Below are 24,373 nucleotides of genomic sequence, written 5' to 3' on the forward strand. Positions count from 1 at the left end.
AATTAACCTGGGGGGAGTTGCTTCATTTTTCTTTGGATAGTCTTTCCAAATTTTGCACCCTAGTAAGGACAAGTCCTACCATTATGTTGAGCCAATTAAGAAGATAATGAGCATACCAAGCAAACCCAATTATTTCTAACATCCCTTCTTGCTCGCGAGTGCCATTTTCTGGGTTATAAGATGAGGAGAAATCCTTTGGTGCTATCTAGCAGCTGTCTTGGGAGCAGTAAATATGGTTAGGGTGCAAAAAACACCTTTTCAATTGTATTACTCTGAATTTGAGGTCTAAACTCAGAGGAAAGCAATATCATAATAGTTTTCAGATGATAGTTCAATTGTTTGAGGATAAGAAAGGTCCAGAGAGTCGCAATACCAGGTGACAACCATAACAGAATTTTTCCATAATAAACATTAGGAATTTAGTTTTTCATGTCAGTTTTTTACAGCTGTCTACAGTTATGGAATTCCCCAAAGCATAAAATAGCATAAAAATTAACAGACTCTTTTGAGAATGCACAGTCAGGTTGAATGAGGCAAAAATCATCTGCCATCTGGGTAGAATATGCTGAAAGCAAATAATAACTTTTTATTGCTTCGCATTCAGAACAGACAGTACCCTAATGACAATTCATTTCTGTCTTCTGAGCTACCAGTACAAGCATACCTCATTTTATTGCAATTCTCTTTTTTTGCACTTTGCAGATACCGTGTTTTTTTTACACCTTGAAGGTTTGTGGCAACCTTGCATTGAACAAGCCTATGAGTGCCATTTTCCCAACAGCATTTGCCCATGTCATGTCTCTGTGTCACATTTTGGTAATTCTCACAATATTTTAAACTTTTTCATTATTACTATGTATGTCGTGGGGATCTATAATTAGTGAACTTTGATGTTATTATTGCAAAGACATCATCTCCCCAAAGGTTCACATGATGGTTCGCACTTTTTTACCAATAAAGCTTTTTGTTTGTTTGTGGGTTTTTTTGCTTTTTAGGGCCATGCCCATGGCATGGAGGTTCCCAGGCTAGGGACTGAATTGGAGCTGCAGCCACTGGCCAACTCCACAGCTACAGTAATGCCAGATCTGAGCCGCATCTGCGACCTGCACCACAGCTCACAGCAATGCCGGATCCCCAACCCACTGAGCGAGGCCAGGGATCAAACCTGCATCCCCATGGATACTAGTCAGATTCATTTCTGCTGCACCACAATGGGAACTCCACCAATAAAGTATTTTTAAAGTAAGATATGTACATTTTTTTAGACATACTATTTCATGCTTAACAGATTACAGAATAGTGTAAACATAACTTATTATATGCGCTAGTAAACCAAAAACTTCATGTGACTCTTTGTTATGATATTCACTTTATCGCAGTGGTCCAGAACCAAACCTGCAATATCTCTGAGATGTGCCTATATGTCCTCTCATAAATCATAAATTTTTAAATAAATAAGATGAACTTGTACATATACAACCATACTAAAAAATGAAATATCATCTTCAGCTTTTAATCTTTGTAAACATATACAAAAGTACTTTTTCTGTATGGACAAATATGTTTATATATTTGTCTTACCTATGTGGTGAGAATATGTAAATTAAAACAAACAGAAAAAACTATTATTTGGTGACCAATTACATTGCTCTTTTTGTCTCTGAATATTCACTTTGATTTCTTTAAAAATTTTCCAGGTAATCTAAGATTATTAATTAACTACATCAATATAATATTTATGGAAAGACTTAAAAATTTCAATTGCAAGATATTTAATAAATTGTAAATTAATTAAATAATGCAATCACTATTGATATTTTTAAAAAAATGACCTCTCGGAAAATTATAACACAATGAAATTTTACTCACATGATTCAAGTGGAGTAATTCTGGCATTTATGTGCTTTGAAATGTTGGCTGGAAATCACAAGACCAAAAAAAGAATCAGTCAGAAAGATATTAGTTATTCTAATTCAACTTACTTGAGCATCTGTGTTTATATGTCCCTAAATTTTTTCTGTCAGTAATGATCACTTTTCTGACCAGTAAGATAAGTGTAGGAAAGTCATACTGAGATTATTTTTGAAAAATAAAATCAAGCATTGTATATACTTTTAAAATCAAGCAGTGTATATTGTACACTATAATAAAGTGAGAAAGAACATCTGCTTTTATTTTATTTTTTTTTCTTTTTTGGCCATCCCACGGCATATGGAAGTTCCCAGGCCAGGGATCAAATCTGAGCTGGAGTTGCAACCTACACCACAGCTGCAGCAACATTGGATCCTTAATCCAGTGGCCAGGCTGGGGATTGAACCTGCATCCCTGCCATTGCACCACAACGGGAATTCCTGATGCTATCTTTCTAAGTTAATTAATCTTTAAAATGAAGACAATATTTTGAGAGCACTTGAACGTTCACAGCAAAACTGAGGGGAAAAATATAGAAATTTCCTATCTATCCCTTACTCTCATACATGCATAGCAGTCTCCATTATCAACATCCCCCAACAAAGTGGTACATTTGTTATAGCTAATGAACTTACATGGACATATCATCATCACCTAAAGCCCATAATTTATATTACAGTTCACTCATAGTGTTGGAGATTCTACAGATTTGGACAAATGTAAAATGATATGTATCAATCAATCATCATGGTATCACACAGAGTTATTTTCACTGCCCTAAAAATCCACTATGCTTCCCCTCTTCATTCCCCCACTCCTGGCAACCACTCACTGATCCTTTTTGTCCATTTCAGAATGTCGTATAGTTGGAGTCATACAATATTTAGCATTTTCGGATTGACTTTTTTTTTCACCTAGTAATATGCATTTAAGTGACCACCATGTCTTTTCATGGCTTGATAGCACATTTCTTTTCAGTGCTGAATAATATTACATTGTCAGATTGCACCACAGTTTATTTATCCATTCACTTGCTGAAGGACATCTTGGTGGCTTACAAGTTTTGACAATTACGAATGAAGCTGCTATAAACATCCATGTTCAGGTTTTTGTGTGGACATAAGGTTTCAACTCCTTTGGGTAAATACCAAGGAAAATGATTGCTGAATCGTATGGTAAGAGTATGTTCAGTTTTGTAAGAAACCTCCAAGCTGTCTCCCAAAGTGATTGTACCATTTTGCATTCCTACCAGCAATGAAGGAGAATTCCTATTGTTCCACTGATATTTGCTGTTTTCAGTGTTCTGGATTTGGGCTGTTCTAATAGGTTTGTAGTAGCATCTTGTTTTAATTTGCATTTTCCCGATCACATTTGATGTGGAGTATCTTTTCATATGCTTATTTTCCATCTGTACATCTTCCTTGGTGAGATGTCTGTAAAGACCTTTGGCCCATTTTTAATCAGGTTTTTGTTTGTTTGTTTGTTTTCTTATTGTTGAGCTTTAAAGATTCTGTGTATATTTTGGATAACAGTCCTTTATCACATGTGTCTTCTGCAAATATTTTCTCCCAGTCTGTGGTTTGTCTTCTCATTCTCTTGACATTATCTTTTATAGAACAGAAACTTTTAATTTTAGTAAAGTTTAGCACATCCATTATTTCTTTTATGGATTGTGCCTTTTTTTATTGTATCTAAAAAGTCATTGCCATACCCAAGGTCATTTAGAGTTTCTCCTATGTTATCTCCTAGGAAATTCATAGTTTTGTGTTTTACACTTAGGTATGTGACCCATTTTGAACTAAGTTTTGTGACTGGTGTAAGGTCTGTGTCTAATTTTACTTTTTTGGATGTGGACGTTCAGTTGTTCTGGCACTCTTTGCAGAAATACGATCTTTACTGTATTTTTTTAAATACAATAAAGTGAAAATACTCTGCTCCTTTGTCAAAGGATCAATTGACAACATTTATGTGGGTCTATTTTTAAGTTCTCTATTCTGTTCCATTGATCTATTTGTCCATTCTTTTGCCAGTACCACAACGTATTAATTCCTGTAGCTTTGTAGTAAGTCTTGAAGTCAGGTTATGTCAGTCCTCCAACTTTGTTCTCCTTCAATATTGTGTTGGCTATTCTAGGTCTTTTGTCTCTCCATGTAAACTGTAGAATTAGTTCATCAGTATCCACAAAATAACTTGCTGGGATTTTGATGGAGAGCACATGGAATCTCTTAAGTTGGGAAGAAGTGACATCTTAAAAATATTGAGTCTTCCCATCCATGAACATGGAATAGCTACCCATTTATTTAGTTCTTTAATTTCATTCACCAGAGTTTTGTAGTTTTCTTCATATAGGTCTTGTAAATATTTTGTTAGATTCATACCTAAGTATTTCTCTTTTTTGGTGTCAATGTAAATGGTATTGTATTTTTAATTTCGAATTCCACTTGTTCATTGCTTGTATATAGGAAACTGATTGACTTTTGTATATTAACCTTGTCACCTTCAGCACTGCTAAAATCTCTTATTAGTTCCAGGAGTTTTTGGTCAGTTCTTTTGGGTTTTTCACATAGATAATCATAATATTTACAAAGACAGTTTTATTTCTTTCTTCCTAGTCTGTATGCATTTTATTTCTTTTTCTTGTCTTATTGCATTAGCTAGAAATTCCAATATGATTTTTAAAAAGAATAGTGAGAGGAAAAATCCTTGCCTTGTACCTGACCTTAGGGAGAAACTTCAAGTTTCTCACCATTAAGTATATATAATGTGGAGTTCCCGTCATGGCTCAGTGGTTAACAAATCTGACTAGGAACCATGAGGTTGCAGGTTTGATCCCTGGCCTTACTCAGTGGGTTAAGGATCTGGCGTTGCCATGAGCTGTGGTGTAGGTCACAGACACGACTTGGATGTGGCGTTGCTGTGGCTCTGGTGCTGGCTGGTGGCTACAGCTCCGATTGGACCCCTAGCCTGGGAACCTCCATATGCCTCAAGCGTGGCCCTAGAAAAGACAGAAAGACAAAAAAAAAAAAAAAAGAAGGTATATATAATGTTAGTTGCAGGAGGTTTATATAGATGCTCTTTATCAGGTTTAGAGTGTTGTGAATATCTTTTAAAACAAATTCAATAATAGCTTAACTTGCATATGACTTACTATAACTAATAGTAATAAACTTTTATAATTCTCTAATATTTATTATATAATATAAAAATTATTCCAATTTTGTTTAAAAGACTTCATTTAGAATACTGTCTTAAGGTTGGCCTGATATCAATGTTTGTCCCTTTGTTTCTTATCTTAGTTGTCGAAAGTTACCTAAAATTTAATTGCTCCTTTTTGAGCACCCTATTTTCTTTTTAATTTCTCCTTTTTGTGTATGAGTTATTGAGACTCTTCATTCTAAATGTGCATATTTAAATATAAGTCCCTAGGCTAATTTAATATGTGCTCCATTAAATTTGATAAATTTAACTATCTTGTTCATTTCCCTCCAGATTAAGCAATTTAGTTTCACAAACTTACATAACCAAGGAGGTGGATCCCTTGATGATCCACCCAGATCCCCTCTCATTGAAGGACTTGCCCCAGCTGCTGGGAGTGATATAAGCAGGAATCTTGCTGCTGTCAGGTGATATCTCAGCTGCAGGGAACCACATCCATGTGAGATATAAATGTTCAATCAATCTTGAACTAACAGGACAACACTAAAGGCCTATTCTAACTTCTGAGTACCCTTTAGGGTTGCCCAAAGTATTTGTAGGGCCTGCATTACAGTTTGGACTTCTTCTACCCATACCTGCTTGATACCCCACCATCCACAGGTGATGATCCCTTCATAACCATCCTGCCTGCTAAACTGTCTCCAGGTCTGCTTCCAGGAAAACCCAACTTGCAACAGTAAGTAAATAGTTTGCATTAGATAATATTATTTGTATCTCCAGAGGTAGCTCCATTTCTTACCCTATTCCAGTCAACCTCTTCAGTCGTTATGCTCAGTGCATGCACGCACACGCACACACACACACACACACACACACACACACATGTACACACACAAAAACCCTGTGATTTTCTTTAACATCACAGAATAGGGTATCATATTTTCATGATATCCACTGAACAGATTTTTCTGTTCTTTTTTCATCTCAAGATGGCTCTCTCTGTTGGAACTGGATGTTCTCATGATGCATACAAATGACCAAGTCCCACAGTCAATTAACTTTAATTTTTCAAAAACATTTTAAGCAAACAGACCACTCTATATCTAAAATCTCTCTGGTCATACCACACAAAGAATTTTAAAAGACCACTTAGAGACAGAGACCAATGTGCGAAAAGTTGCTGGGCAAATTATACAACTTTAGCTAAAAGAAAAATGAAAATAAGACACAAAGTCTTTGCCCACACAACATAGAGTAACTTCCTGAAACCGAAAGAAATAAATGAGTTATTTTCCCCCCATCTTTGCTAGGGTCTTTGGTTATCCCTTAGTAACACAGTTTAATACAGTGACCAAAAGCCTATGGTGTTAAGCCCCACTCACCTTTTCTATAGGCCCAAGATACCTTTTCCAAGCACTTATAGGAGCAGCAGGGATGGGAAACATTTACTGTAATTGCCCAAACCATGGGGACATCCAATATTCTGGCTCCGAACTTCCTCTGCAAGTTTTCAGTGCCAATCTTGGTGTGGTAATACTTGATTCAAGACTGTTTTTGCTTCACTCTGGTAGGTTCTCATGAGTTGAGCCATACTGGTGGGGTCTCCAAATTCTCAAGGAAAACATATAGCACACATTTATTATGTCGAAGTTTTAAGTTTGATACAAAAGACTATGTCTCTATATTAGCCAAGTAAAAGATTTTACTCTTGGTAGAGACACAGGAAAAAAAGACTTATTAAGAAATCATTGTTAGACCAGATACAAGATGAAAGAGACTGTTTGATTAAAGATGTTTAGACTGCTGCCTGATAGATACCTGGCTAGGTTAGTAAATAACATTATCAATTTAAAAATTTCATTTAGGTCTATCAGAACCGTCCCTATAGCATATTAGCAGTAATCACTGCTTCTCTGAGTTTGGGAATTACATCACACTCAGTTTGAGTCTTTTTTTTTTTTCTTTCTTTTCTCTTTACTCATCTCTAATCCATATTCTCCCATCCATTAAAAATCCAATTCAATACTTTTGGAGATGAAAATGGCATTCTAGGGTGGAGGTGGAGGATAAGAGTGGAGAGTTATGGCTGAAAGGGTGGTTATGCAAAGATGTAGAACGAGGAGGAGGGAGGGCAATGCAGAAGTCAGAATGCAATCTGCCTAGGTCAGGTGGGCACTGCTTACTAGGGATACATGGAAACAGGATTCCAACATAAATAAAAGGTTTCACAGAGTCCCCACATTTTCTCAAGTGGAAAAACTAATGTTGATTTCTTCCCCATTCATACTGGCTATGTAAGAGTCCTTTATTCATGCACCTTCCAGGCCAGGGTAAGCCAGGGAGCCTAGGACCTGTTGTTTTTCTGGTCTCATGTTTTTGTAATAGATAGGGGCAACCATTTGTGCAGCTTCAGCTCTCTAGTATATTTGTGATTACAGTAAAGATTTTTGATGTATCAAAATTCTACTGAAATGGACAGTAAGCTGACCTATTTTATCCTTTGCAGTCCAGCAGGATGCACTTTTTGCACAATTTATTGCTCCAAAGGGAGAAGTGAATGATAGAGTACTTTTAAAGATTCCAATTGATTATAGAAAAAGCATTAATGAAATTGGAAAGAAATCCAGACTAATGAAGCCACTACTTAATTTTATCTATCTTCTAGCTCTAAACTTATGTTATTGAGAGAATGATATGGTAACCACCAGTCAAGTGTGGCTACTTGAATTTAAATTTTAACTAGCTAGGTTTTTTAAAATATTGATTTCTTGGCCACACTAGCAACATTTCAAGTGCTTAGTAGATAGATACACATGGCTATTATCTCACATATTGGACAGCACAGATTTAGAAAGGGGATATATCGCTGCAGCAAGTTCTATTGGAAATTGTTGCTATAAATGATAACGAAGTATCTCAAAAATTCAGACTAATATGCCCACCATTAAATATCTCATTTCCAGATATAGATATATACATATAGAAGAAGTATACATATGTATACATAACACAACATCTCGATAACAGGTTATTTTAATTAAAAACAAATGGTCAACTCCCAATTATGATAATGCACTGTTTTAATATATTTCCTTCAACACTCTCATATGTTATATGCCACTTTGTATTCTGCTGATTTTACTTAACATTATTTCAAACATCTTGTTTATGTTTCTACATAATCTTAATTATCATTTTAATGCCCACATAATATTCCATCATTTTGATGTACCATAATTTATCAAGCCATTTCTCTCATGTTAGATATTCTTTTAGTGCTTATTACTATCTTTATTCTGATTAAAGTTACAAGGCATTTTTCTGTGTGAAAATGTTTCTGCTGCTCTCTTATACTTCATAACTAACTCCTCTATTCACATATGCTTTAATGAAAGCGATCCTATTTAGAGCTTCTGTAGTGCCCAAAATATAAAGCTGTCTCCGACTAATTTAATCCAACAACACTCAAAACAAATAGTTTATGGGAAGGAGTAGATTTAATGGTTATTTAGAATGTATGCCTTTGGCAGATGACCTTGATTTAATTGTGCAGCTTTCATTATTCAGCAGCTTTTACTCCCTTATATTCTATAATGTTTTTGGTTCCAGAGACAGGCTTTAGAATAATAGAAGTCATGTGAACCAGCAGAAACAACTGTCAACAAACAAAACCTGAAGTCAGCAGAAGGAAGGAAATAATAAAGATCATAGAGGAAATCAATAAATTAGAAATTTTAAAAAATAGAAAAAAAATCAATAAAACCAAGAACTGGTTCTTCGACAGGTAAACAAAATTGCAAACCTCTGGCCAGGTTCATCAAGAAGAAAAGAGAGAGAACCTAAATAAAGAAAATAAGAAATGAAAAAGAAGAAATCTAAACTGTCTAAACTGATACTGCAGAAATACAAAAAAACTATAAAAGAATACTATGAACAATTACACAACAAATTTGATAACCTAGAAGAAATGGACAACTTTCTAGAAACATACAGCCCACTAAAACTGAATCAAGAAGAAACAGGTAATTTGAACAGACCCGTCACTAGAAGTAAAATTGAATATGTAATTTTAAAAAACTCCCTACAAACAAAAGTCCAGGATCAGATGGCTTCACAGGCGAACTCTACCAAACATACAAAGAACTTATACCCTTCCTTCTTAAACTCTTACAAAGATTGAAGAAGAAACACTCCCAAAGACATTCCATCACCCTAATACCAAAACCAGACAAAAATACTACCAAAAAAGAAAATTATAGGCCAATATCTTTGATGAATATAGATGCAAAAATTATCACCAAAATTTTAGCCAACCAAATCCAACAAGACATAAAAAAGATCATACACCACAACTAAGTGGGATTCATCCCAAGTTCACAAGGATGGGTCAACATACACAAATCAATCAATGTCATACACCACATTAACAAAAGTCAAAAGCCACATGATAGTCTCAATAGATGCAGAAAAAGCACTTGATAAAATTCAACATCCATTCATAATAAAAATTCTTACCAAAGTAGGTATAGAGGGAACATATCTTAACATAATGAAAGCCATTTTTGATAAACCCACTGCCAATATAATACTCAATGGAGAAAAACTAAAAGACTTCCTGCTAAAATATGGAACAAGACAAGGATGCCCACTCTCACTGCTTTTATTTAACATAGCATTGGACGTCCTAGCCACAGCAATAAGACAAAAAAAAAAAAGTCAACAAAGATTGGGGTCCCTAATGCTTTGTCATTTTCTTTGCAATGTGTGGTCTTTAGGACTAGGGCTTGCTTCACGTTTTAAGGTAAATTTTAGGAGGACCCCAAGATGTCAGTCTTGAACCTAGGGTTTGAGGGTGTAACAATGACATAGGGTCAAACAATTGAAAGGACTTAAAACATCTCACACATAAGGTTAAGCATAGTGGGAGAAAAAAGTAGTCAGTCATTGAGGGGTTTGATATGTCCAGGAGCACCTCTTAAGAGTTCTCTCTCACTTTAGACGCAAAGTGTGGGCCACTAAGATATGTGCAAGTTATCTTGGTTTCAAGAAAGCTGAGATAAGTTTACTGAGGGGTCTTTAATACACTACTAGTCACAACTAAAACCAGACTGTGTAAATGGCGAAACGAGTACAAGCCATTAATCTACAGATCCCTAACCAATGTAGACAAGCCAGTACAAGATGTCTCCAAGGGAATTTTGAACTTTAAATAGCAGGTTATAAATCATTAGCTAGCACATTTCGTCCTTATCTTAGCCAAGGGTCAGCACCAGACTCTCCGGCATCCCAGGAGACAAGCACAGAGCTATCCAAGCCCAGGTGAAAATGAATTCTATCAGCACGCAGACAGACAAGCTATATATAGGTCCTCATTACGCTGGTTTCTTCCTTCTACCTTTGTTTAACCAATACTCCTGTGTAACATAAAGTTTGGTGAAGGACACACGTCAAGTCTCACAAAAGTTGCTTGGGCTTAATGCCTTTCTTAAAGTTGAAGGTCTTCAACTTGGGAAGTTCTTTGAACTTTAACTGATTATTTATTGACTAGATAGAAGAGTTTAGAATAAGAAAAGGTCTGGGAGTTATATTATCAAAGGGACTCTCATTTGCCTTTGGAAAAAGTCTGCAGGGTATACTATCGCAGAGGGGTAAGTTGTTAATCTTATGCAAATCTGAAAAACAATAGAGAAACCTTAGCAATTTCTCCATGTTTTATTTTTTTTCCTCAAGTGACCACAGACAATTAAATGTGCTGAACTATAGTCCCATTACGGCATTTGGCTGGAAACCCACTGCTGTGGTTTTTGTGATTTGGGGCACTGTATTAGTTTGCCAGGGCTGCTGGCACAAAGCACCACAAATTAGGAGTTTAACAACAGAAATTCATTCCCTCACAGTTCTGGAAGCTAAAAGTCTAAAATCAAAATTTTGGCAGGGTTGGCTCCTTCCGAGGGCTGTTAGGGAAGGATCTGTTCCAGGTCTCTCTCTTTGGCTTGGAGATGGCTGTCATCTCCCTGTGTCTTCATATTATCCTCCTTCTATGTGTCTCTGTCTGTGTCTGAATTTCTTCTCTTTATAAGGACATCAGTCACATTGGGTTGGGGCCCACCCTCATGACACAATTTGAACCTGATTAGCTCTGTAGAGACTTCAGATAAGGTCATATTCTGAGGTTCTGGGTGTTAGGTTTTCAGTATATGAATTTTGGGGGAACACCATTCAACCCACAGCAGGCACACATTCTCAAAGCCTTTGCAGCATCCCCCCCCCCCGCCTTTTTTTTGGCATTCCTCTTCTTTTTGACATCAGTTGTTTTCAGGAGAGGTTGTGACTGATGTTGCCTTGTGTCATGAAGAAGTTATTTCCTGCTGACCAAAATAACAAGACATATATATATATATATATAAATGTATGGAGGTAGACATAACAGATAGCCTTGTGGACAGGAATCAACTGTGACATAATTAGGGACTCATGCCTGTTTTCAAAACATAGAAACCAAGACAGCTTTGTTGCTATGAGTGACCATTCAATGCCAAATCGGCACGTGAAGCCCTTTGTCTCCAAAAATAAACAGGAAGGCTGCTTATCTGTGCTTTGAGGAGGACAATTAAAGAACATTTTACTGAAACTGACTGAAAATTGTTTACTAATTGTTTATTAACAATTTAGCAAAAATTGTTTTATAATATTCAGTATAATTACCAATAGTAATATATAGCAATAATTTCTCTTGAAAGTATGCAGTAAGGACATATTCATCAGAGCCCATAAAAAGTTGTAGATATTCTACTTAGTTGTACAACAAAAATTAAATTCCTTTCAGAAAAGGATATTCAAGAGGTTAGAATAGTGATATTCACAATTACATTCACTTTCCACTTTATTTATTTAATTTTATATTTTTTAGGGCCACACCCATGGCATATGGTGGTTCCCAGGTGAGGGGTCGAATCGGAGCTGCAGCTGCCAGCCTACGCCACAGCCACAGCAATGCCAGATCTGAGCCATGTCTGTGACCTACACCAGAGCTCGCAACAATGCCGGATCCTTAACCCACTGAGCAAGACCAGGGATCGAACCCGAATCCTCATGGATACTAGTCAGGTTCATTACTGCTGAACCAGGATGGGAACCCCCTCCACTTTATGATTTTAAACAGTATTTGTACCCAGGTGGTAGTGACATGGTATGGACGGGGTCCCGGTTGGGTGAAGCAAAGGCTACAGGCATGTCCTGTGCAGAGATCCTAGGTCTTACTCTCTTGACTCTGTCATTTAGCTAGAAATGTTCTACACCTTGGTTTCTAAGCATAATGTCTTTAAAGTAGCCAAAGAAATATAGTAGCATTACCACTGGAAAATGTTTTAAGTCGGATTTATCACTATATGTATAGAGTATGATTTGGTTACTTTCTCACATATTTTCAACTATTTCTTTTCCTTTAAGAGTTCATGTGGGGAAGTACAGATGGAAGAAAGAACACAGATTTTCAGGGGTTAGGATTGAGAAAAGGGGTCATGAGAGGAAGGTAGATAGAGTTATCAAAGGGCAATATGAGGGATCCTTGTGGTTATGGAACTGTTCAGTATCTTGACTGTGGTGATGGATACGCAAAGCAATACAGGTGATAAAATTGCATAGGATTTAACACATACACATACAAATTAGGATAAGCAAAATTGGACAAATCTGAATAAGACTGGATTGTATCAATGTGAACACCCTGGTTGTGATATTATACTACATTTTTATGAAATTGTTACCATTGGTAGAAATTGGATAAAGTATACAAAGGATCTCACCACATGATTTTTTTTACAACTGCATGTGAATTTACAGTTAACTCAGTACAATTTTTTTTTAATTTACAAAGTATGGGAACATACACTTCACCAAAGTTCATATAAGGATGTCAAATAAGCACATGAAAAGATATTTAACATCTTTATCCATTAGGTAAATGCAAATTAAAACCATAAGGAGACACCACTATATACCTATTACACTGGCTTAAAAACGTACTGATAATATCGACTGCTAGCAAAGGTGTAGAACAACTGGAACTCTCCTACATTGCAGGTGGAAATACAAAATGGGACAGCCACTCTGGAAAATGGTTTGGCAGTTTCTTATAAAGTTAACCATACACTTTATCATATGTCCAGCTATCTTACTCCTTGATATTTACCCTAGAGAAATAAAAACTTATGTTCATACAAAAACTAGTATATTATGAATGTATATATGGCAGCTCTATTTGCAATTGGCCCAAAGGGAAACAACACAACGTGTTCTTCAAATGGAATGGGTCAACAAACTGTAGTATATCTATGCAATGGAATACTATTCAGCAATGAAAAGGAACATGCTATTGATACATAGAGCAACATCCATGAGTCCCAAAGGCATTGTGCTAAGGGAATAAAGCAATTCTATATAAGTTACATACTTCATTATTCTAGTTATAGGACATTCTGGAAAGACAAAACAGATCAGGGCATGCCAGAAGCTGGGAGCGGGAGGAATGTGTGTCTACAAAGGGGTAGCATGAGGTCATTTGGGGGGGTGATGTGTTCTGATTGTGGTCGTGGATGCATGAATCTATGAGAAATGTTATGGTAAAGGGGGGGTAGTAAAAGGAAATTGATATGGAATGTTTGATAATCAATAGCATTTTTCCAGCAATTTGTACTCAGTCCTTTTCATGACTCAGAGTAGTGACTGAGAGACTTGCAGGCTAGTTACCTATTTACCATGTCTTTATCTCAATTCTTGATTCTGCCTGTCCAGGCTATTGGAGAACAGTAAATTGGAGATGAGGTTTCAGTTGTCTTTTCAAGATTCTGGTTCCTTTCTTCACACATGACATAGAAAAAAATTATATGATACTCCTTTTACAAAGTACAAGCCCCATTTTTCATGACTTTTTATTCATATAATGGAAAATTATATGTTTCCACTGAAGGCTTTTTAGTTTCCCTCTCACATAAACAATTTGCCTTCTTTAAATGGAATTTTATGCCCCTTGAATTTCACAGAATATCTGTAACTAGAGAAGCCACAGGAAAATCTTACTGTCGTGAGTAGCAACTTATAGTCATATTTTAAGGTAGTCAAAATAATTTTTAAACTAGCTCTTTTTCCTAAAGCGTTTGCATCCATATACAAAATGAGATTATTTGGGACCTGCAATTTAGGTTAATTCCATAAAAACACCAGGGCGGTTGTTTCCTCCCTATTTAATGGCCACACCCATGGCATATGGAAGTTCCCAGGCCAGGGCTTGAATCTGAGTCCCAGTTTTGACCTATGCCGCATCTGCAGCAACATCAGATCCTTTAACCCACTGCCCTGGGATGGGGATTGAATAGTCGCCTCCATTGTGACCTGAGCTGCTGCAGTTAGATTCTTAACCCAGCTGGCCACAGCGGCCATTCCCCTCCGTATTTTTAAACCATTGGCTTGTTATAGGTGATTTGATGTTATATATTCATTTTGAAATAAACTTCCACACAAGGACTTGCCAAGGATTTCAGGGTACAACCAAATGCATACAATTTGTTGAAAACATTAGAATTTTCTGTTTTGTTTTGTTTTGGTCTTTTTGCCTTTTCTAGAGCCTCTCCCACAGCATACGGAGGAGGTTCCCAGGCCAGGGGTCGAATCGGAGCTGTAGCCACCGGCCTATACCACAGCCACAGCCACGTGGGATCCGAGCCGCGTCTGCAACCTACACCACAGCTCACAGCAACGCCGGATCCTGAACCCCCTGAGCGAGGGCAGGGATCGAACCCGCAACCTCATGGTTCCTAGTCGGATTCGTTAACCACTGAGCCACAACGGGAACTCTGAAAACATTAGAATTAAATGATTCTCTTTCACCTTGGTCTTCTAGTCTCCTCAACTTTGAAACAGGGCTATCTTTGGAATAGTTTGCCCCCTCAGAAGTTAGAAGCCCTGTTCTGTGTGTATCTGTCACTCATTGGACCCTAAGGAACACATTAGTGAGCTCAGGGAATCAAGCAGTCGTTGTCATTTTCAGTGAAAAGTGCCATTTTACTTCATCCTTATCACTGCCAAGTGTCATCGCTGCTTTTAAAACCCAAGTACTCAATAAAGCCTTCATGGATTAATTACCTCAGTAAACAAGTTTTCCCATCATCATGTTCAAACACAAAATGTACCACGACTTTGCAGTCATTAATTCTCATATAAATTCAGTACCTATTTCTGCATAACGGAAACACCTGAACACTATGCTTATTCATTCAGATAAATGTTTATTATTCAATTATCATGTGTCATAAATATATTCAGTCTATCATGGTGATGCATGGAAGGAAATCAACCATATTCCAGAGGAAGTTATGATCCGCTTCTATCTGCCAAGCTTGGCTCCATTCATAAATTGATACTTAATAAATGCTTTCAATGGCTGATAATAAGGATGACTTTATAGAACTGAAAAGGCAAATGGGTTTTATCTACTTTTAATGGCTGTGACAAGAGATACAGAGAAAATAAGAAATTATATCTCTAATAACAAAGTGAATCACTATCAGATCTGCCTATAGGGACAATATCCAAATCGCCAGTCTTGAAGACATTTAAGATTCTGATAGAATAAGGCATCTTCATATGCTTTGATTATCCCTAAACCACAGTAGTTCAGGACAGTAGTTGGTTTTAGGAAAGGGGCAGCACCAGGAAATGATAAGGGTCTTTGAAATAAGGTTTGCATGACTTCTGAATGTAATCTTACTTTCCCAGAAAAGAACTATAACCAGCTAGGAGAAACCAATTGCAATAGATCTTGATCAAACTTGGCATTTACTTCAAAACAGATATTCTGCCCACAAACTTCAACACCTAACTCGTGTGTTGAATGGAGCATATTGGAAAGCATTCTAATGACAGACATTTTCAGAATGAAAACCAAGGGAGGAGAGGAAAACAAATCAGACATAATTTAAAACCTTGTGGCCATATGTGAACTGAAGTATTTCTGACCCTGGGAGACAAGTGCTTCATTTGGAAGGGAGTGTCAGGCTTTGCATACTGGAGATGTGCAGAACAAGGGGCCGACAGCTTTCATAATTTTTTCACAAATACTACAAAACATTTGCAAAGTTGCCCGTTATCTTTTCCTTTGATTTTCCTCCGAGCATCCCTTAGCTCAGTAAACGGAGCTGTCTCTCAGGCTTGGGAGAGTGGCCACGCGCCCACACTTCACTCATTGCTTCAAAATCTCATAACCCAGGAAAGCAAATTCTCTTTATTGTCCAGAACTAATTGCAGGCTTAGAGCACAGAAAATCCTCTGGGTTGCTACCCTCTCTAAAGAGACAGTGAAGGCAGCGATCGCCTGGTAGGCATGTTTCGATAAACGCTTTGCTTTGCTTTTTGTTTTTGCAAGAGAATCACACCTTCGAAAAGGAAGATGGATGGAAGGAAATGATGGAGATGGGGTCTTCATTCATTCAATGAAAGAGTCTCCAAAGGGTTCAGTCTTTAACTTAGAGTTGAGAAACGTCAAGAGGGAAAACAGATCTTTCACAGTCAGGTTATAACAGTGGTGACTAGAAATGTGATTTTTGAGTATTTTCTACAACGCCAGATATTGATTCATAAGCATTTAAAGAAATCTTAAACATTTTTTCTCAACCCTTGGAGGGCTCTTAGTTTCTGCCTAAGAACTTGACATAAGTTATTTGATCTTATTCCAACTTATTTCAAATAAGAATGTGGGAATCCACACATGCCCTAAATGTGTTTTGTCTTACTTCGACTCCCTTTAAAAGCGGCCTCTGAGGTGAGGATGTGGGTACGAATACCTTCTTTGGGAGGCGAACACAAGAAGCAGCAGTGAGGAAGGGACCAAAGAAAAGAAGAAAGCTAATGAAGTATGTGTTGGAGGGCAGGTTAATACTGTGGGTACCTGGACCTTAACTTTGCCAGGGAATCTCTGAAAAGCCATGGGGAACATATGTCCCAAAGCCTAGGGTAGAGCAGGGGAGGGGCGGGAGCACTTATTCCGAGATCCCATCCCTCCTTGGCGGAGTTTGTCCCAGGCGGCATGAACTCCAGCCAGGAAGGAAGACAGGCGCAGATGCTTCGGTTGGGACACTGACAGATGCTGATAACGGTGTTTATTTGCCACTCCCAGAGGACTCAGGGGAGCCAAAGTGATACGGGATAGGGGATCGACAGTGTCTGCTCCGTGCTTAGTTCTCTATCGGGAGGGTGCTTAGTGGCAATTACTAAAAATGAGAGGGAGTAACATAAGTATGTATTTCAAGTCATGAAACCTGACCTATAAAGAAGCTGGGCTATTGGAGTCCTCACTGTGATGCAGTGGGTTAAGGATCTGGCATTGCCACAGCTGTGGCGCAGGTCGTAGCGGCGTCTCAGATTCCATCCCTGCCCTTGCTCAGTGGGTTAAGGATCCGGTGTTGCCGTGACCTGTGGTGTGGGGTGCGGAGGTGGCTCAGATCCCGTGCTGCTGTGGCTGTGGTATAGGCCGGCAGCTACAGCTCCCATTCGACCCCCTAGGCCTGGGAACCTCCATGTGCCGTGGGTGCGGCCCTAAAAAAAAGCAAAAAAAAAAAAAATTGTAATTAGATACTGAAATTTCATGGTATAGCTTCAAGGAGTCAACCTTTTTAGTGCTATGGATCACTAAAGTAGTCTGGATGCCTCAGGAAAAGAGTCTTCAAATACGTAAATTAAAACACACAGGATTCCCAAGGTAATGAATTACATGAAAGCACAGTTAGCAAAATGTTTAAACCAGATTTGTGACATAATGATATACAGGTCCTTTATTAACACATTGAATAATAAGATCTAGTAAAAAAAAAAAAAGCTCGCTTGCTATTGATAAATGAATGTTTAAAGAAGATGTTGGGGGATATTTGAGCTGTGTTGTATCCTTATCAATGAAGTTCCATTTGCATCAGGATTTGTGCTTCCACTATTTCCAGCTCTTCCATCTGCCCTCCTTTCCCCCATGACTAATGATACTATTTAGTAAGAGGAAGGTCCAAACTGGAGGAACTTTGGTCCCTGCAAGATTGCTTCCTTGGGGAGTTCCCATCGTGGCTTAGAGGAAATGAATCTGACTAGTATCCATGAGGACGCGGGTTCAATCCCTGGCCTCTCTCAGTGGGTGAAGGATCCGGCGTTGTCGTGAGCTGTGGTGTAGGTCGCAGACTCGGCTTGGATCTGGTGTTGCCGTGGCTCTGGCGTAGGCCGGCGACTACAGCTCTGATTAGACCCCTAGCCTGGGAACCTCCATACACCTCGGCTGTGGTCCTAAAAAGACCAAAAAAAAAAAAAAAAAAAAAAAAAAGATTGCTTCTTTAGGTTGAAACTTTTCCACAATTGCATTTAATACAGGTGTGATTTTGGGAAAACTGTCACATACATTGCTCAATACTCCTACTTAGATACACCTATAAAAAGACTACTCACACCTAAAAAGGTTTCTTTTTTCCCTCACACCAAATACACAGTGTGTTTCACACACCAGTTCTGATCCTCTGATACCAAATGGCTATCGACAAATCAGTCCAATTCTGACACTAATTGTTCAGAGTTAGCGCAGACCCCACAACTTAAGGCCTCAGTCTCACAAACTGGCCCCCACTTCAGATGCCACTTGCAGGTCCCAGGCTGTCACCCATACTTCTGACCGATCGCTATAAATTTGATTGCCAAGATCAGGTTCGATAATTTGCCAGAATGACTCAAAGAACTCAAGAAAGTGCTTTATTTGCTCCTAGTGGTTTATAAGAAAGGGTAGAACTCAGAACAGCCAAATGGAAGAGGTGTACACGGCAAGGTATGGGGAGAGGAAGGGTGCGAAGCTTCTAGGTCAAGCCGCCTTCCCAGCATATCCGTGTTTACCCGTTTGGAAACTCCCCAGACCCTGTCGTTTAGGGGTTTCTATGGAAGTGTCAGGATACAGACATGATTGGTTAAATCATTGGCTGTGGGTGATGAAGTCTGTCGCTTGGCCCTCTCCCTTGTCCAGAGGTGGGAGCTGAGGGGCCTGAAAGTTCTAAGCCTCTAATCTTGCCCGGTGTTTCTGGTGACCAGCCTCCTGAAGCTGTGTAGGGCCTCCCACCCCCCAGTCATCTTATTAGCATACAGAAGACATCATCCAAAGGTTTGAGAAGCTTCATGCCAGGAAAAGGGGCAAAAATCAAATATTTATTTTGTATCATACCACAATACCAGGAAAAAATGTTTCTTTTTTTTTTTTTTTTTTTCGTCTTTTCTAGGGTCGCACCCACAGCATATGGAGGTTCCCAGGCTAGGGGTCTAATCAGAGCCGCAACAAGCTGGAGCCCCCTAGCCTACACCAGAGCCACAGCAACACGGGATCTGAGCCACGTCTGCGACCTACACCACAGCTCATGGCAACGCCGGATCCTTTACCCACTGAGCGAGGCCAGGGATCGAACCTGCAACCTCATGGTTCCTAGTTGGATTCGTCAACCACTGAGCCATGACGGGAACTCTGGAAAAAATGTTGATGCCCCAGAGTGACTAGAATCGGGGGCGGGGATTGCCTTGTGGACAAGGCAATCCAAGAAACTGAGGATGTTGCCATTTTTTCACATTGTCCACTAAGCAACTTGGAGGCAAATTTGCAGAGCATATGGACTCTTGATGCATATTTTCAATCTCCATCTTCTCTACAAATTTAATTTTTTAAAAATTGCACTAGCCAAGCACAAACACAATCTTATGAAAACAGATCTCTACAGTGAGAGGAGTAGAGAATAAAATGTGACTATTCCCTTTACTTTGCCCCTAACACGCAGCATAGTCTCTCCCACCTAAAAGTAATCGAGTTTAACATTTGGATGTATATCTGTCCAGTCCTTTTTCTATGTTTACATTGAATGATATGCAGATACTTACGTATATATTTATGAATATGAATACAGTCATATATATGCACACACATGTGTGCATACAGGTGCATGTATTTTTGTATGGTGAATTTGTGTACCTAAAGATTTATTAGACACTATTCTATGCAGAATATTCTCAATCTTTCCATTTTTACGTAGTATACTAATGTAAGTATATTTCATAATTTAATTAACGTCCTCTTTAGGGATGTGTATTTAAGTTGTTTCTAATTTATTTTTTTTCATGACTTGCTGATCTTCCCAGGCCAGGGATCGAACCTGCACCACGGCAGTGGCAATGCCAGATCCTTAACCCACTGAGCCACCAGGGAACTCCTAATTATTTACTAATACAACTGACTTTGTAATTCTGCATGAGGCAGGCATAAAGTTGAACATTTGAAGCGATTATTTGACATGATGGCCCAGAACTTTTTGAGTGCCTTTGAACTGTCTAGAGAATTTGAGCCTCATCTCACCAGAACCCAGGTACCTCACCTCCACAGGTTCCTTTCGACCAGGGTACAATCATGCAACAAAGACATGCATATGTTGAGGTCCGATTGTAGTGAGCAGTTTCTGTGCTTAAGCCGCAGTCCAGGGGAGGGTCAGAGCAGAAGTTCTTAGGGCAGAAATTACTTTGGTGCTGACAACAGGAGCTACCTTAGTCAAGTCTAGTAGAGAGTTAGCTGTTTAAGCGGCAGCATCCAGGGTTTGACAGCAGCAGAAACAGCAGTCTCATGGTTAAAAAAAATTCCTCTATCTCGATGTTTATTTCATCCTTGTCAACTTTTATCTGTATATTTGAGGGTTTGTTTTTTCTTTTCTTTTCTTTTCAGGGCTGCACCTGTGGCATATGGAGGTTCCCAGGCTAGGGGTCCAATCGGAGCTACAGCAGCTGGCCTAAACCACAGCCACAGCCAGATCCTATCTGAGTCTGCAATCTATACCACAGCTCACGGCAGTGCCAGATCCTTAACCCACTGAGTAAGGCCAGGGATCGAACCTGCGACTTCGTGGTTCTTAGTCGGGTTCGTTTCCACTGTGCCACAATGGGAACTCTGAGATTTATGTATTTATGTATTTATTTATTTTCTTAACTAGGTTAGTTAGTGGTTTGTCTGTTTTGTTGAATTTTGCAGAACAGTATTTTGATTTCTTTGTTATTTCTACTATTTTTCTGTTTTCAACCTCATTCATACCTTCTTCTATCTTTATTGATTCCATCAGTCTGCTTTCTTTTGCATTATGATGCTGTTGGGTTTATAGATTTGAGTTCATTTACAGGCATTCTTTTATTTTTATTGTTCCGTATTTAGGGCTATAATTTTTCTTAACGGATCACATTTGGTTCCCAATGTATTCTAATACATAATGTTTTGATTATTATTACATTTGAGAAATTCTACAGTCTTAATTTATACTACTTTTACAAAAGAATGCTTTATCGAGTTTTAAAATTCTCAAGTGAAAGGGCTTTTTGTTATCTGATTTTATTTCAAGCTATGAAAACTTTGTGTTATTATTTCTACTTTATGAAACATATTGAGAGTTTCTGTGAGATAATTTATGGTTTATTTTTATGAATTTTCCATGTGTGCTTAGAAAGAGGCATATTCTCCAATATTTAAGTGTAAAGTTCAAAATAAAAGTACTTGACCTACCTTACTGATGTTTTCTGGGCATTTACATCATAACTGAATTATTTTTTCTTTGTTGGCCACCCCACAGGCACTGCAGCATATGGTGTTCCCAGGCCAGGGATCAGATCCCAGCCAAAGTTGCCACCCATGCTGAAGCCTCGGCAATGCTGGATCCTTAACCCCCTGTGCTGGGCTAGGGATCGAACTTGTGTCCTGGTGCTCCCAAGACACCGCCAATCCCTTTGCACCACAGTGAGAACTCCCATCATTACTGAATTTTTGTCCACTTGATTTCTCTTGATCTGAAATTGGTGTGCTACATTTGTCTCTTATTATTGTGTTCTATTTCTCCTTGCACCATTTGGTATCAGGATTGCAACCCTCGCTTTTTTGGTTTGTTTGTATTTTTTGTCATACTTTTATGTCAGTTTAGTTTTAATCTTCATGAATCACTTTGTTTTATGTGTGTGTGTGTAAGAAAAAAATGTTTGAGAGCCAAGTTTAAAATTATTTTCTCAGAGTTCCTGTCGTGGCGCAGCGGAAACAAATCCGACTAGGAACCATGAGGTTGCGGGTTCGGTCCCTGCCCTTGCTCGGTGGGGTTAAGGATCAGGCATTGCCGTGAGCTGTGGTATAGGTCGCAGACACGGCTCAGATCTGGCGTTGCTGTGGCTCTGGCACAGGCTGGCAGCTACAGCTCCGATTAGACCCCTAGCCTGGGAATTTCCATGTGCCTGCGGGTGTGGCCTTAAAAAGACAAAAAGACAAAATAAATAAATAAATAAATAAAAATTTTTAAATGATAAACTTCTTTTCTCTAGAAAGATGACCTAAGCTCATTTCCATTTATTGATATGACTAATATATACGGTCTCAACTCTACAGTTTTATATTTTCTGTGCTATTATCCTATATTTACCACTCCGTTCTATGTGGTCTGTTTCCTTTTCTTATTTTTTAAATCCTTTTGACATTTAGCAAATCTGTATTTGTTTTCTATTGGTTTTCATTACACCATTTCCCTTGACACTGCTGTTGTCCCGTTTTTCCTTACTTAGGCTTTACTATTTATTTTGTCAGGTGTGAATTATGTCCATCAACTACCACTTACTACGTATTTACAGTCAGTAAATTTATCCTACTTCACCTTTTCTCTCTTGCTTCTCTACTCATTTAGTGCTATGTTATTCCTATTTTGTCCAAATACGGGGTGGATAAATTTGGACTTGCAAAAGGGAACTAAGAACCTAGATTATAAAATACTTCCCAGATGCCCCATTACAATGTGCAAACCTCAAAGGACTTGCAATGTAGAGTAACAAGAGATCTCATACATTGCTGATGGGACTATAAAATTATACGACCACTTTGAAAGCTGTTTGGAAGTTCCTTTTTGGTTTTTTTGCTTTTTTTTTTTTTTTTGCTTTTGCTTTTTAGGGCCTCATCTGCAACATATGGAGGTTCCCAGGCTAGGGGTCTAATCGGAGCTGTAGCCACCAGCCTACACCACAGCCACAGCAACGCAGGATCCGAGCCACGTCTGCAACCTACAGCACAGCTCACGGCAATGCCGGATCCTTAACCCACTGGTTAAGGCCAGGGATTGAACCCGCAACCTCATGCTTCCTAGTCAGATTTGTTTCCACTGTGCCACTTCGTGGAAACTCCTGTTTGGAAGTTTCTGCTAAAGCTAAAAATACCTTATATCTGTTAAGTGAACAATTTCGCAACTAAGTATATGACCAAGATAAATAAGTGCTTACCAATAGATATGTTCACAGAAGTTCCGTGCAAGGTTATTCATAACAGGTAAAAACACTAGAAACAAACCCAAATATCAATCAAGTAGAACTGTTAATTATTTGTATACTCATGTAATAACTACTACACAATGATGGAAAAGATTCAGCCTTTGCCACATCACCAACCTAGATCTCACAGTTGAATTATTAAACAAAAGCAGGTAGTCACAAAATAGTACATGCTGAATAATTCCGCTTATAAGAACTTCAGGAGTTCCCGTTGTGGCTCAGCAGAAATGAACCCGACTAGTATCCATGAGGTTGCAGGCTCCATCCCTGGCCCCGCTCAGTGGGTTAAGGATCTGGCGTTGCCTTGAGCTGTGCTGTAGGTCACAGATGCGGCTCAGATCCTGCATTGCTGTGGCCGTGGTGTAGGCCGGCAGCTAGCTCCGATCAGACCCCTAGCCTGGGAACTTCCATATGCCACAGGTGTGGCCCTAAAAAAGAAAAAAAAAGGAAATTCAAAAACAGGCAAAAATATTCAACAATGATAGAAATCAGAATAATGGTCACTTTTAGGGATATTAGCTGGGAAAAGGCATGAGAGATTTTTCTAGGCAAATTGACAGGGAGCTCAGAAGCTGGAATGGCCCTATGAGTTGTCCCTAGCTGGGGTGAGGGGGCTGGGCCTTTATACCCTCAAATCAACCAGCCATTGGCTGCAGGCTTTCCCCCAAAGGGAGGTGTGATCTTGGGTGGGGCATCTCCCTTCAGCGGACCGCAATCCTAGGCCGACAGCTGAGGGAATAAGCACTTCAGTCCTGAAGCTGGCATGTGGGCGGGACATCACGGCATCCACAACAGTCCTTTTCCTGAGCTCATTTCTCTCTGGGCAGGGGTGGTGGGTGGTGGTGATATAGACTCATAAATGGATAATAAGTTGTTGCCCAGTCTGATCTGGCCGATGCCTACTGAGCTGTTCCTCGCAGCACTTC

The 24,373-nt window shown here is 38.8% G+C and overlaps 1 long non-coding RNA gene across 1 annotated transcript in view; it reads right to left on the bottom strand.

Moving 5' to 3' along the window:
• LOC146394564 (uncharacterized) overlaps positions 1–24,373 on the bottom strand; it is a 504,529-nt gene that overhangs the window by 212,975 nt on the left and 267,181 nt on the right. The window contains exons 5-7 of the long non-coding RNA XR_014835337.1: positions 6,450–6,678; positions 5,429–5,546; positions 1,870–1,917 (exon numbers count right to left, since the gene is read on the bottom strand). This is a non-coding gene — a long non-coding RNA (uncharacterized LOC146394564). The remainder of the gene's footprint in view (positions 1–1,869; positions 1,918–5,428; positions 5,547–6,449; positions 6,679–24,373) is intronic.

Source organism: Sus scrofa, chromosome X (genome assembly GCF_054392235.1).
Source record: "Sus scrofa isolate SSC_HxYL_T2T_F1_AM1 chromosome X, Sscrofa_HxYL_maternal_Yorkshire_Landrace_v2.0, whole genome shotgun sequence".
Lineage (NCBI taxonomy): Eukaryota > Metazoa > Chordata > Mammalia > Artiodactyla > Suidae > Sus > Sus scrofa.